Source organism: Mesoplodon densirostris, chromosome 3 (genome assembly GCF_025265405.1).
Source record: "Mesoplodon densirostris isolate mMesDen1 chromosome 3, mMesDen1 primary haplotype, whole genome shotgun sequence".
NCBI lineage: Eukaryota > Metazoa > Chordata > Mammalia > Artiodactyla > Ziphiidae > Mesoplodon > Mesoplodon densirostris.
The window spans coordinates 104,302,093-104,316,043 of record NC_082663.1 but is presented as its reverse complement, the minus strand read 5'-3'; the positions used below and the strand labels follow the sequence as shown (position 1 = coordinate 104,316,043).

Below are 13,951 nucleotides of genomic sequence, written 5' to 3'. Positions count from 1 at the left end.
TGACAGTAAACCATGAATAAGCAAGTTGACTTCTACAAAACTGTGGAATGAAACATGCAACAGGTGACAAAAATAAGCTGAAAGTACAACCACTTCTCCACAGGAAGGATTTCCTTCTGCCCAGTTCAAATGACAAGAATCCAAAGTAAGTGCTGTAAACCTGAAGACAGATAACACAGAATTGATCCAAAGGCACCTTAATCCCCAATATGAACCAGGGTTAGTTAAGGCCTAGTTTTTCTTACGAAGATCAGGGCTGCATGATCTCAGCAAGAAAGAACAGTTCCAAAGCATATGGAAGACTGCATTCACTGAAAAGTGAGGCTCCCCTAAATTACATCTCTGTCTGACAGATCTACAGCTATAAAAATATCATGTTCAGAACTAATATTATTGTCAAGATATTCTAGTGTGCAATCAAACCAACGAATTACTAAAAAGTAATTCAACAGAGCCAATTTAAATTTTATGAACTGCTTATTACTAGGACTCTCCCACATTACTGGTGGGAATGCAAAATGGTATAGCTGCTTCAGAAAACAGTTTGACAGTTTGTTATAAAGTTAAACACACACTTGCCATATGACCTAACAATTCCCCTAGAAACTTACCCAAGAGAAATGAAAACTCAGATTCACACACAAAACAAAAACTGCACACAAAGGTTTGTGGCAGCTTTATTCATTATCACAAAAACTAGAAACAAATACTTCAACTGGTGAATGGATAAACATGCTGAAGTACATCCATATAATGGAATACTGCTCAGCAGCAAAAAGAAAGTACTGATACACACACAACATGGATTAATCTCAAATGCATTCTGCACAGTGGAAGAAGACAGATTCAAAAGGCTACATACCACATGATTCCTGTAATTTATATTATATTCATGATTCATTATTCCTATAAGTTATATGATATCTGGCAAAATTATAAGAATAGAGTAGTGGTTGTTAGGGGCTAGAGTGGGAAAAGGGGTTGGCTACAAAGGAGCAGCAGGAGGGAATATTTTAAGGTGATGAAATTGTTTTCTAATTTGATTGTGAGGGGGAATGAATTTTGCTGTGTGAAAAACAGAAAAAAGAGAATAACTTTAATATAAAAAATATCTTACAATACAATCACAGTTAACTGAAACACTCAAAAAAAATAGAATATTTCCTCTAACTAAATTTTCTGGATAGCCCATGAATGCATTTCATTTCAGAAATCTTTCTATAATGTGTTTCTCTACTTTTAAGCCTGAGTAAATAAGTCACAGGCTTGTGTTTATTCTTTTATTTAAATTAGGCCCAATTTATTTGTTTGAAATTTGTCTCATATAGCTGTGATGATGCAAACTAAATTGGTTTGGGATGAGCATGGTGCCTCAGGAGGCATTTAATCAAGGTTCTTCCATGTTAAAATTCTCCCTAATAAAGATGAAATGATTAATCTATTCATTCAACAAATTAGTAATCATTAGAGGCCTATTATGTACCAAACACAGGAAATACAAATGGCAAATAAGACCACTGTAATCCCTGCCACCACATAGCTTAAACAAACAATAATACAAGGTATAATTTGTCCTACAAGAGAATTATAGTGCTTTCAGAGCACATAGCAAGTGCACATAACCTAACCATATAAGGTATAAATTTCCCATTAGGATCTATACCTTAAAGTGCCTGGAATCTTGGTAAACACAAAAATACATGTACCACAGTGCTCACGACCCCATTACCCTTCAGTATTTAAGGATGGAAAGAAAGCAAAAACCATATACACAGAACACTATCACTGCACAAGCAGTACAATAATCACTCCCCTACAAAAGGTCCTCTTTAGGGAAATACCAGAATATGCAGATTTACTTCTGTCACCTTTCCAGCAAACATTTTTCTGTATTTTTCTGATACAGAATACCATAAGTATGAACTTCTCTGGCTGAGGAATATTATTTTAAAGGGGCTGGGGGCAGGGAAGTAATAAAGAAAAGAAAAAGAGAAAAAGAAACAGACAGGATGGGGAAAAAAAAAGAAGCCAGAGTAGGTATAAAGATTTTTGCAGTGAACTCTAAAAAACAAGTTAAGGAAGTTTAAGGAAACTAAAATAGAGGCACTGCAACCACACCCCTTCTTTCTGTTATGAAAAAGGAAGCCAAGATATGTAAAAAGAGGGCTGCCTGCAGGTGTTGTGGCATGAAGTTACCATGTACAGAGGTAAAATTACATAACCCCAAGGACTAAAGAGAGTGTGATGAATACTCAGCTATGCCAAAGTTACCCGAAACATTTTCCATCTCAAGAATCCTAATTACACAATGCTTCTGGGACCACAGTGGGCCCCACAAGACCCAGTGTCAAAAAACCAGAAAAACTTTCAACTGCTAGAGAAATAAACACAGATTAAAATAAAGTGCCTCTTGGTATATACATATTTACAAGAGTAAAAAGTAAAAGATATTTACCAGGATCTTACTCAAACTCCATCTCAGAGGACTAAGATGCTGAGTAGTTTCTATCAAGAAATAAATGGTAGAAGCAAATTAATGCAGTTCCACAGTTCCTTTTCCAAAGTTCCTGCAGTTAAACATTTTGCAATTCAGAATTTCAGGGCATTTTTGACAGGTGATACAGTGTGTAAACATCATATACTTTTTAACACCCATAGAGAAAGCTGTAATGGCACAGAGAAGTCTGGGACAGCACACTATGATTAAACATTTACTATTTCTGCAGTGAAACCTACAAATACATGAAATAAAGACAAACAGTTCACAACAGGTTTTGTGAAGAAAACCAATTTGTGCCAAACATACAAAAGAAGAATTTTGGTTTTCAGAGCATTTTAGATGTCAGATTGTTGATAAGCAATTGTGGTCCTATAGAACAGTACCCATTACTCTATTACTAATTATATGTGCAAAATGTAACTGGTAACCTCTTTATCATGTGCTTTTATTGCAGTATTTTGATGAACTCAAAATAATTCTAAAAGTCTCCCAATGGTTCACACATAATATGCCCTCTACACTCTATCCACCCTTAAATTTCTCTAACACAAATTCTCCTATCAGGGCAGTTTACAGAAATCTAACCCTTGAAATTTATAGAAGAAATGCAAATCCAATTTTGCCACCATGCAAAAAATGTGCATTGAATGGAATTTAATGTATTGAACTCATAAAATGGCTTGCTCTTATGTTGTCACAAGAAAAATGCTAAAACTGGTAAGAGTGTTCCTGACCTTGGAAGCAGCAGCAAATAAGTTACCATGGACCCTGATTTGCCATAAATGATAAGACACAATAATCATAAAACCCTATTATCATAGTGCATTTATATGTATATATTTAGTGACTACATACAATATAAACAATATACTACACGCACAATATACTATAACTGAACTACTAAACTATTTCTACCGAGGGGAAAAACAGAGACAGTACCTCATCAACAACGGTATAAAAGAGAGTAAAGCAGTAGAAGTACAGTTATACTAAGTAACCACTAAGGCCCCTTCCATCCTTACGTTCCATGAAAAATACAACTCAATGATATTGCAAATATGATAAATATAATAAAATATGATAACTAAAATGAATCAAATTTTGATGAGCAACATTCTTATACTAACTTTAAAGACAGGATTGCTTACATCACTTAGGTTTCTTAAGATTTCTAGGGGCATCTGAATTGGTACCTTAATTTATTCTAGATAAATTTCCCTTTAACAAATTTTCCAAACTTCAAAGCTCCTCTAATTTTGGTGCTATACTATTCAAAAGCTGCTAATGAACAAGGAATAAAGTGTCTTCACTAAGCATTCTGAGTATGAAACCCTGAAGAGAAGTCATTTCATTAACCTGGTCCTCTTACATATATTTTCTATGCATTTCTATCTCATCTTCACACCTCCATCTCTGATTAAAAAGAGAATTTGAAAGTATAAGGAAGACTTTTTTCAAAAAAATCTAAGAGATGTGTATAAAAAGAAGGAGAAATCAGTCATTTTCAACCCTGAAGCACACTGGAATCACCTGTAGAAATCCTAAAATAGATCAATGCCTTGGCCCCATCCCCAGATTCAAATATAAAGTAGCATGGGTAGAATCCCAATATCTGTAATTTTTTCAAGCTCCCCAGAAAATGTTAATGTGAAGTCAGGGCTGAGAACCACTGGTCCAAGCTGCCTTTTCCACAAATCCTTTTCTCTCATCTACTAGTAAGTTAGCACTCCCAGCCCTACAGCAAGGACTGAAAGCACTGTCTTTAAAATTGCCCGATTTTGTTCTCTTGTTTACTCTGTCACAGAAAAAAATTTACTAATTTTCAGTTGGAAGACTTTTTTTTAAGTGGGTACGGTAAAATTTATTTTAACTTATTTGAAATTCTCATTCCCAGTGCTCAGGATTTTATTTTTCAATCAGCCTTCAAAAAACAACCTTCATTAGTAGAGTATTTAGATTAACAGTATACAATAAACACACAATACACATTCCAGTTATCAACTTCCACCAGACTACCAGAAAATACTCAAGAGAATGAGTTTAAAGAGCTGATTACATTTTGATATTTTAACTACAAATATTTTCAGAATCTCAAATATATAAAGAAATATTAGCCATAATATGCCCTGACACTCATATGATAGAAAAAGAACTCAGTAAATTATCTACCATTTTTAAAATAAAAACTGGCATTACAAGATTCCACATCTTTAAGATTTACACTTTTGGGGGGGTGGGGGAGGGTGGCAGTGTTCATGTTGTTTTCAAATCCTTGGAACAAAAGGAGAAAATAAAATAATGTTTTACAAAAATATGCATCTACAAATACCAGTTTTTCAAATGTCACCAATAACTGATACTTACTAGTTTCACCTCCAAAACAATGCTAGGTTATTTTTGCACACCAAATTAGGATTTTATGAAAAGGCCTTATAGCCATGTGTACACACACCGTAAGACTAGTGGAATAGTCTTACGGGAATTTTCTCTCCCTATAACATTACCTACTATATTTCCCTGCCATTTGAAAGTATTCATTGCTAGAATATATAATAAGTATTTCACAGAAATAGAAAATAAACATAACACAGACTGGGTGTAAGGGAAAAAAAACATTTTCACTTCCCTTTTTACTACAGGAAACTCTGACTATAACTTTGACTCCAATATATCATACTCTGATACCTTGCCAAGTATACCACTTGAAGTCAAAACCAAGCAAGTTAAAAAAAGATAACACAATTAATAATTAGAAAAATTCAGAAGTCCACTACTTTTATAAAATATACTTGTATCAAATGGGATCATACGGCCAATTTCAACTTAAAATTTTAAGATCTATAATTTGTAATAAGTCCAATTTTTAAAATAAATACTATTACAAAGTATCAGTGCATTCAAGGTACACCCTATTCAAGGTAATATACAATGAAAGCAGAATTATATGTTAAATTCTAGGTTGGTAGAAAACACCCCACCCCAGAATTTTATTTTCTTCCCTCAAAAAAAAAAGTAATTTTTTTTCCAATGGTAAAAATAATGCATAATCATAGCTGAAAATCCATACACTACAGAGAAGTATAAAAAGTAGAAAAATAAAAATCATTCCAAATCTATAAATATCTATCATTAACGTAAATATCCTTCCAGGGGATGGATGGATTTACCCTGTATATTTATAACAACACTGCAACAATTAGAATTACAACAATTAATTCTGTATATTAATTATGTATTTATACATACATGTATCTCCATATATGTCCCCATACACACACACACAATTTTCTTTTACATATACTGAAAACAAAGAAATCTTTAAGATAACAACTTTCTTGAAAATAAAAATATATGAATTATTCCAAGCGCTCATCACTCATTCTGCTTCTGCATTTTCCTTTCAGCAGTCCAGGTTTGAGAGGTGTGTGTGTGTGTGTGTGTGTGTGTGTGTGTGTGTCTACACGCACGCTGTTTTTGTCAACTGCTTGAGAGAAGATTAAAAGATTTGTCTGTTTGCTTGTTTTACTTAAACATGCACACACACAGACATACACACACACCAACTCTGGCTACAATTTTCCAAACCCTGAGAACCCAGATATCTGTATTAAAGGTACTTGGCTGACTGCTTTACGTAACTGGCCCATGGTCCTGAGCAAAACTGCAAAGTAGACAAAACTTTTCATGGCCTCTCACTTTTTGGTCAGAAAGAGCACTACACTATCAATGAGGATAGGAGAGTTCTACCAACCAGGTGTGTGACTTAAGCATTTCACTCAACCTTCCCACAATTCATTTCAATTCTAAAAGTCTGTGATTCTCCCCTGCCCCCACAATTTTTATTTATTTTTTATTTTTTTGCTGTATTCAAGATACGTAACACCTATCTTTCCCTCCTACCTCAATCAGATTCTTTGATTCAAAATAAACCATTTCTCTGACTGATAAATTCCCATTTCCTCAAGGCATCTATTCTCCTCCAGGTATGACAAAGAAATCTGATGAGATCAAAGATGCGGACAAGTTTTGTCCAAGAAGGAGGGTAGCAACACAGAAAAAATTTAAATAAGTTTACAAGTACAACTGTTTCATTTAAAGTTAAAATAGCTTTATGAGTTCCATGAAAAAAAGTATAATCTTTAACTGATTTTACTGACTCAAAGTTAGTCAATAAGAAAACTAGCAGTGTTTTCAGTTCCTAAAATATTCATACCTGAGCATATTTAAGATAGTCACATAGAAGCAGCTTTCTAATCTTTCATCCGTTACATGTGTACAACACTTTAAAGTTCAAAGTGCATTTAGATGCATTATTTATTTTCATCCTTAAAACAAGTAGATGTGTAGATGTGGTGGTCACTATTGATTGCCTCTCTAACATCCATTTCCCCCATGTTCCTCCTTCCCACAATTTTTTTAAAATATCCTCCCTCCACCATGTAACTCGGGGAAATGTGACCCCATCGCCAATTGCAAGGGTATATATCCTGATTGGTAGAAACTCACTATGATAACCCTGTCCCCCTTGTCATAACTGGTTTGGAAGTGTAAGTGACCTAATTCTGGTCAATAAAACATGAAGGGGAAAATATGCTGGTAGGCTTGCACAAAAGATGTCCTGGCCAGTGCACCAGGATCTTGCTACCAGTCTGAGGATGAATCCAACACACATAGGAAAGCAGAGCCAAGTAAATTTCACAGAGGCTAACCAAAGCTGTGAAAAACTAACCCTGCCTTCATACTTCAGCATTCCATTTCAGGAGCTACCGCATTTCAGGTGTTGTAATGTGGTGACACCAAGATAAAGAGTATACCCCATCTACCTTTCCTTCTCCAACTTCGACCTCCTTTTTCAACACCTATAAGCTTTCCTTTGCCTTTGGGCTGAGCTAGACAAGAAAGGCAAGTAGTTACTGTAAGCTGTTAGAGCAGCAGCCTTTGCACCAAGCTCAACTGCTCCTGGGTATGGCATTTCCTCTTCCAAAGGACAATTTCCTCTACCAATTCACTCCTGCAGTCCCTACTCAGGTTGAGGAGATGGTGGAAATACAAGAAGGCTCTCTCCAACCCTGATGCTGTAATAAAAGCTGAAAGGTAACATACGAAATCAGACGAGGGATCCTATCAGGAAACATGTGGGAACCATGTGACCTAATAATTAAACAATTCACCCTAACGCATGAATGACTATATGTTCAGGAATACCAGTATTTCTCTTTTTTAAAAGACGATGCTGTTAAACAAATCTCAATGAAAGAGTATAAACTAGGTGTTACTTTAGAAGTAGATACCCCTTTAATATACTATTATTAACCAACAGTTCATAACTTAGTTAAAAAGGGGAATCATAAAAGAATCTACCTGAAACATTTTAATGCAACTAAAACACAAAAATATACAATCACAAGACAGTCTTCTAATGCAGGGCCAAGGCCTTTCCTTCAAGCATGAGTCCATGGATTATAGTTCTACTTTATCTTTCTTGCAAAAACCACACGCATAGTACATCACCTGTGATTTCCAGTTTGCTTCTTAAACATGGAAAGACATCTCACAAACACTTATAAGCAATTTTATTGCAGAATCTTATTGCAAAATCCACAACTTTTAGGGTTTTTTCCCTAGTCATTTAATTCCACCTACACCGATTTTAACTGTAAGTGACTTCAGCTACTCACCTGTTTCCAAGGCAGCCACTGGCTCTCATACAAACACCTTTTCGCCTTCATAGTTCACTGAATAACATCTCATTAAACTATGTAATTACAACAAGTACAACTGCCATTAACAATTTGTTGGGTACACAGACAAATGATTCTTGGTAGGTATACACGGTACACAATAACCGGTGGGAATAAAAGTTCAAGAACAAACTAGAGTGTAGTCTACTGCCATTTAATGTAGCATGGACATCAAGTAGTAAATGAATGAAGAGTATAACTTAATCTTTTGAGTGGGTTAAAGAGAGGTGAGCTCAGAGATTCTCCTGTAATAGGCTATCCCCAAAAGTCTTTGCTCATTCTACGCACCAATCAACACTCTGACAACTCATATATATCAGCAACTCCTAAATTTAAGAGAAGATTTGCATAGCGCCTGCTATGTGCCAGGCATCACATCATGGCACTTTATATGAATTTTCTCAATCGGGATGAAGAATATAATGGCAGAGAAACCCTCTCCCCCGCCCCCTTGTTTTTCCAACGTAGCTATCAGCTAAGGAAAGTAGTTCAACACAAAATCAACTAAATATATGTAACAAATTTGAATACAGTTAAAATCTACATTACCTCACTGAAGAAGAAAGCATTAGAAATCTGTGTTTAAGAAAAAGAGTATATACATCATGAGATTTTACTAATTACAGTAAAAGCTATAAAAAAATGTGGACGTGATATAGTCATGTGGACATAGATTTTAGCTATAGATTTTCATTTAATTAAATTATAACTATGTGATATATCATTAGTAAAGAAAATGATCAAAATGTGTGTCTTATCTACCAAATACACAAGCACTTCAAGTTCACTGTTAAGAATTCTTCCTCAGAACCAGGATGATTGGGCAGGGAGTAGAAGGAGAGAACATAATGCAAGGGAGTTTAAGAACAAATCACTATGCACCTTCCATAGGTCCCATTATAGAAGGAAAGCCAAACATTTATAGTTCCTAAATCTCAGCTTTGAGAAGGGAGCTAGAAAAAACATGGCTAACAGCAGTCTCCACTGTGTCTCTAAAACTTACCCATCCCCGCTTATCTGTCCCATTACATGTTTTCTGACTAGTTCAGAGGCTCTCCAAAGTCGCTTCCCATTAATAGACAATACACACTTGATTTCCACACATTAACAATCTCATGTATGGTTCTTTCCTACAGATCAGCACAAAAATGATACTCTGAGGTAGCTTACGTTACTAGAACCATATCTTCTGCTCCTAGAGACTCACTACTAGTAGGGAGCTACAGATATCCCAAAACCGCCATTTCCAAAGAAATTATATCTTAAAGAACAAACACCCAAACACATACTAACAACATCAATCAATACCACTAAGTGCCAACTGCATGAGAAAAGACAAAAAGGAAGAAGATGGAAGATTAGAGAAGACATCATTGGTCTAAGACTGTGAAGTCAGAAAAGAAAAGAAAAAGATTTAAATATGCACTCTGCTACTTCCAAGATATATCTTAAACAGGTTGCTTAAATTCTAGAAAACTCTGCCTCCTACTGTCAAAAGCAAGGCTTACACCACTTAACTCAGAGAGTCGTCTTAACAGTTATCATTTATGGTCCTTAGACAAAGTGGGCACTTAATAAATTGTAATAGGTATTGTTATTATCAGGAGGTTCAAGATACAAATTCAGTTATAATGTAAATCCTTATTGAACACTAAGAGGGGAATAGTCAGTAAAAAACTATCAAACACTCTCCCCTGTTACGTGACTAGATGATTAAACAATGGTGTCATAAGGGTGATATTTTTCTAAGCACTCTTTTCATAATGATTAAGTTTGGGATTAAATTTTTTTAGAGTCGTCAATATTTAAGACGACTAAAAACCCTGTATATATTTATCCATAACTGTGGAAGTTTCTCATGTTTTCATCTTACTGGTATAGTCAATTCTCTTCCTATGTAGATTCTTCACATTTCACTTTATCCATAGTAAATCTCACCTTAAAGTGTATTAACAATAATATAACTATCCAATGACCTGTATTTTGTTATTTATTGTTTCAGCATTCCCACTATTTAGTCTGATACATCCTTTTGGGAAGCCCTTTGAAACTAAACAACTACTTGTTCCATTCTGAAAAACTTGTGAACCAATAAACCACACCAGAATGATGGTCTATTCCCAGCATGAAGGGGATAACAGGGGGCACCCAGAGAAGAAAAGGGAAAGATTCCCAAGTCATATGTTTAAAATCTAGATTTATTTCATATAAAACCAATTACCAGGTTACCACACACTCATATCCAAATGCAAGCAAAGAAATATGACAAAGCCATGCAGGAACTGTTTTAGATTATATACTCTTCTGCTTTCCTCCATCAGCATGAATGATAACAAACTGACTATTCTAATTTGTTTCCTTTAAACTTACTAGCTTTATTTGCCTACCTACTTGCTATCAGCATAGAATCTATACACTTGGACCTTCATACCTTAAACTGACTCACTTTTAAATACAAGGCATTCTAGATGTCCATGGACTGATCTCCACCTAACTTTACAGCTTCAATTCCCACAGAGACCTCCTGGCACAGCAGCCTTAGGTCCAGCTCAACAGGCCCCATGATACCAAACCAGTATGCCGGTTCTCAACTGCTCCCTTCACCTACAAAACTACCTACACCAGCCCACACACACACCGACCCATTTTGACCATTAAAATATTTTAAGCCCCAAATGGAGTGTTACCAGCTCTAACCTCGTTTATAATTCCCCAGTCAAAATTCGTATCTCACACACACACACACACACACACACACACGCGCGCGCGCGTGTACATGCTTCCATACATTTCTAATACACCCCACAGGAGTCCTGCGTTGCAATTATTTCTGTGCATGTCTGCTTCTCCCTTAAAGGTAGCTACTGGGTCTTAGTCCTCCTCATGTTTCTACCACTCTTCCACCCTCACCACATAGCAAAAGTCCCCTGCACAAGGTAAAGGTTCAGGTTGAACTAAACTATTCCTTTGTTCTAATCCTAGTTCTTTTATTTGAAGGAATAAGTGACTTCTGTGTGCTGAAGGTTTTGTTAATAGTTAATGCTTGCAAATCTAACAATGAAAATGTCAATAATTATATAATGCATTAGGTTTTAAGTTGATGAATGGCAGAAGAGGACAGTGAGCACAATAAACCATCAGAAAAGATAATCATTTTCCAAGATTCCCCCAAAAGTCTCATACATATCAACATCAAAATTAAACTTTCTGTCCCCCATTCTAATAAGAACTACTTACTCCTTATACCTGAGGCATATTCAGAAATGCAAGCACCTTGAATGCAAAAATGCCTATACACTCTGCTACAAATCTATACCAAAGCCATGAAATTTATCTTATTACATCTTTCTTCCAATCCCATAAATATGATTTTCATCTTTTGTGCAACTATAAAGGCTAATGTATATAAAATAAGAAAATAATTGATCTTAACTCAGAATACAGTTAGAGCAAAGTTTGAGAATAATTACAAAATACACTAAACACAACTCTCCACTCCCCTCTGCCAAAAAAGTTATTAAGAATGTCACAAACCAGATCTGATTTCTGGTGGGAAATGTTTTCTTAAACTGGCCTCACATCTTATAACTTTTGTGATATTTTTCTTTCACAATCTGCTTATTTACAGGGAAAGCAAATATTCTTCAAAAATATATACATGGCTTTACTAATTAGATATTTTTAATTTTAAAAAGTATTCCAACTCAGATATAGTTTAACCTCTTTTACTATCTGTGGGCAAATGTCATTCCTACGACAAGAAGTAATTGCAAACGTAAAAGAAATAAGTACTAACTTCTTTCCTTAACTTATTAAAAATCAGTAGGTTTTAATTGTCCAATTAAAGTCGATGTTCTAAAACCAAAGGTTAAAAAAGGGTCACTTGCTGACCAGCCTTGGTACTCATTACAACAGAGTTAAAACTAATTCGCACAGAGTAGCAACAGTAGCCATCTCCCAAACACACTCCCACTCATTAACTTTTCCTCCTTCCCTGAGAGAACTGGAATGATCGTAACACAGGCCTAACTACCCTCACCCCAGGAGCAAACACACATCTCCATCACCACCCCGCAGAAAAGAAACGCAGGGGCTGTGGACCAAGAGAGCCGACGCTCCTGTGGGTCACTTCCCCTTTGCAAGTGGGAGAAACAAACAAAGCAGCACCCTAACAGTAACCATCAGAGTAATTTTGAGCCCCCGACTAATGCCTTGGATAAGTTCTGAGCTAAGTCAAAAGCTCTATCGAATAGGTAAATCCCTACCCCCCCCCCATTAAAACAAATACCCCATCGGGAAGTTTCTCCCAGAAATGAATGCTGGCCCCTGACACCTCCTCCAGCCGACCGACGGCTCCCTCCCTCCTGCCTAAAATCCCCACTCCGAAGGGCCTGCCTAAAATCCCCTCTCCGAAGGGAATTGTCTGGACACAATCGCGGGGCGCTGGGGGCTGCACTCCTGACCTCTCAATCCTCCCCCCAAAAGCCTCTGCCTTTTCCCAGCTCGCCCACCTTCCCGCCGTCCCCACTCGCTCCGCACCACTCGGGCAACTTCTGCGGCCAGCCCAGCCAGCCGCCCGCGGCCCCCTCCCTGCCCAACGAGCCCGAGGCGCCCTCGCCCACCGGCCGCGGCCGCCCCTAGCCCGCGCCTCCGCGCCGCCCTCCCGGGTCCTCGCCCACCCCTCCCCGGGGCCCCCGCCGGCGGCGCCGCCCCCACCGCACCCCACCCCACCCAGCCCGGGACCCCAGCCCGCCCAGCCCCACCCGGGGAGGAGGGCGCCGCGGCCGCGCCGAGGCAGCCGCCGGGCCGGGGCCTCCCGGCCAGACGCCAACGCAAACGGGGCTTTACCTCAAAGGCGCGGCCGCAAGTGGCGGGTCGGTCCCGGGCGCGGGCGGCGCCCCCCGCTCCGTCAGTCAGCGGCGGCTGGGGCAGCGGCGGCGGCACATCGCACCCGCCGGCGGCCGGAGGAGGAAAGCGAGGCACGCAGGGAGGGAGCGAGCGAGGTAGGGGGGAAGGAACGAGCGAGGGAGATAACGCAGCTCGGACTCGTTCGCCGCACTACTGCCGGTGCGTCCTACCGCCGCCTCTGGCCGGAGAGTCGCCGCCCGGGCCGCGGCTGTCGCCACCAATGCAGCCGGGAATGAATGCACAGCGGCGCCTCGCTTATCCGGAGGTCAAACATCCTTCTGCCTCGAGCATCCGGATCGGCGCCGGACCCGGAAGTGAACGCTTGGAAAAAAAATTAAAAAGGAAAGCGTCTTTCTAGCGGCGGCGGCCACTCGAGCTGCCCGCATCAGCGAAAAGAGCCGAGTAGAGCCGAAGGTTACACCGACTTGCTCGGATTGGTTGGCTCGCCGACCGGAAGAAAGGCAGCACGCTCATTGGCTGGCAAGGCTTATAAAGGCGAAGCCACGCCTCCCTCCCCACCTCCGCACCGGCGGTGAGCGTAGCGATCGTGGAGTAATTGTGGATTCGCGATGTCTCCCTGGGTGAGGCCTTGGGAGGAGACGTTTGGCGAGGTCTGTGGAGAGAGCTGGGAGAAAACGCTCCCATGGTTTAGAGGAGCTACGAAAAGTTCCCCGCTGCTTGAATGAGCAGAGAGGCTAAAGGCGCCATTGTGCCAAGTCAGGGTGCCGAGGCTTTTCCGAGTGTTCGGAGCACAGCCCTTCAGGTGCCAAAGAATTTTAGGGCCCAGCCAGAGGGAGTGACC

General features: G+C 38.9%; 1 protein-coding gene across 6 annotated transcripts in view; it reads right to left on the bottom strand.

Moving 5' to 3' along the window:
* CSNK1G3 (casein kinase 1 gamma 3) overlaps window positions 1–13,505 on the bottom strand; it is a 124,395-nt gene extending 110,890 nt beyond the window's left edge. For 2 of the 6 annotated variants that reach the window (XM_060093288.1, XM_060093292.1), the window contains exon 1: window positions 13,090–13,504. The gene's annotated coding sequence lies outside the window, so the exon portion shown is untranslated. Of the gene's footprint in view, window positions 1–2,455; window positions 2,508–13,089 lie in introns of those variants that run through there. The other 4 variants (XM_060093290.1, XM_060093293.1, XM_060093291.1 and 1 more) reach the window with 3 other exon arrangements.
* Window positions 13,506–13,951: the final 446 nt, after the last annotated feature.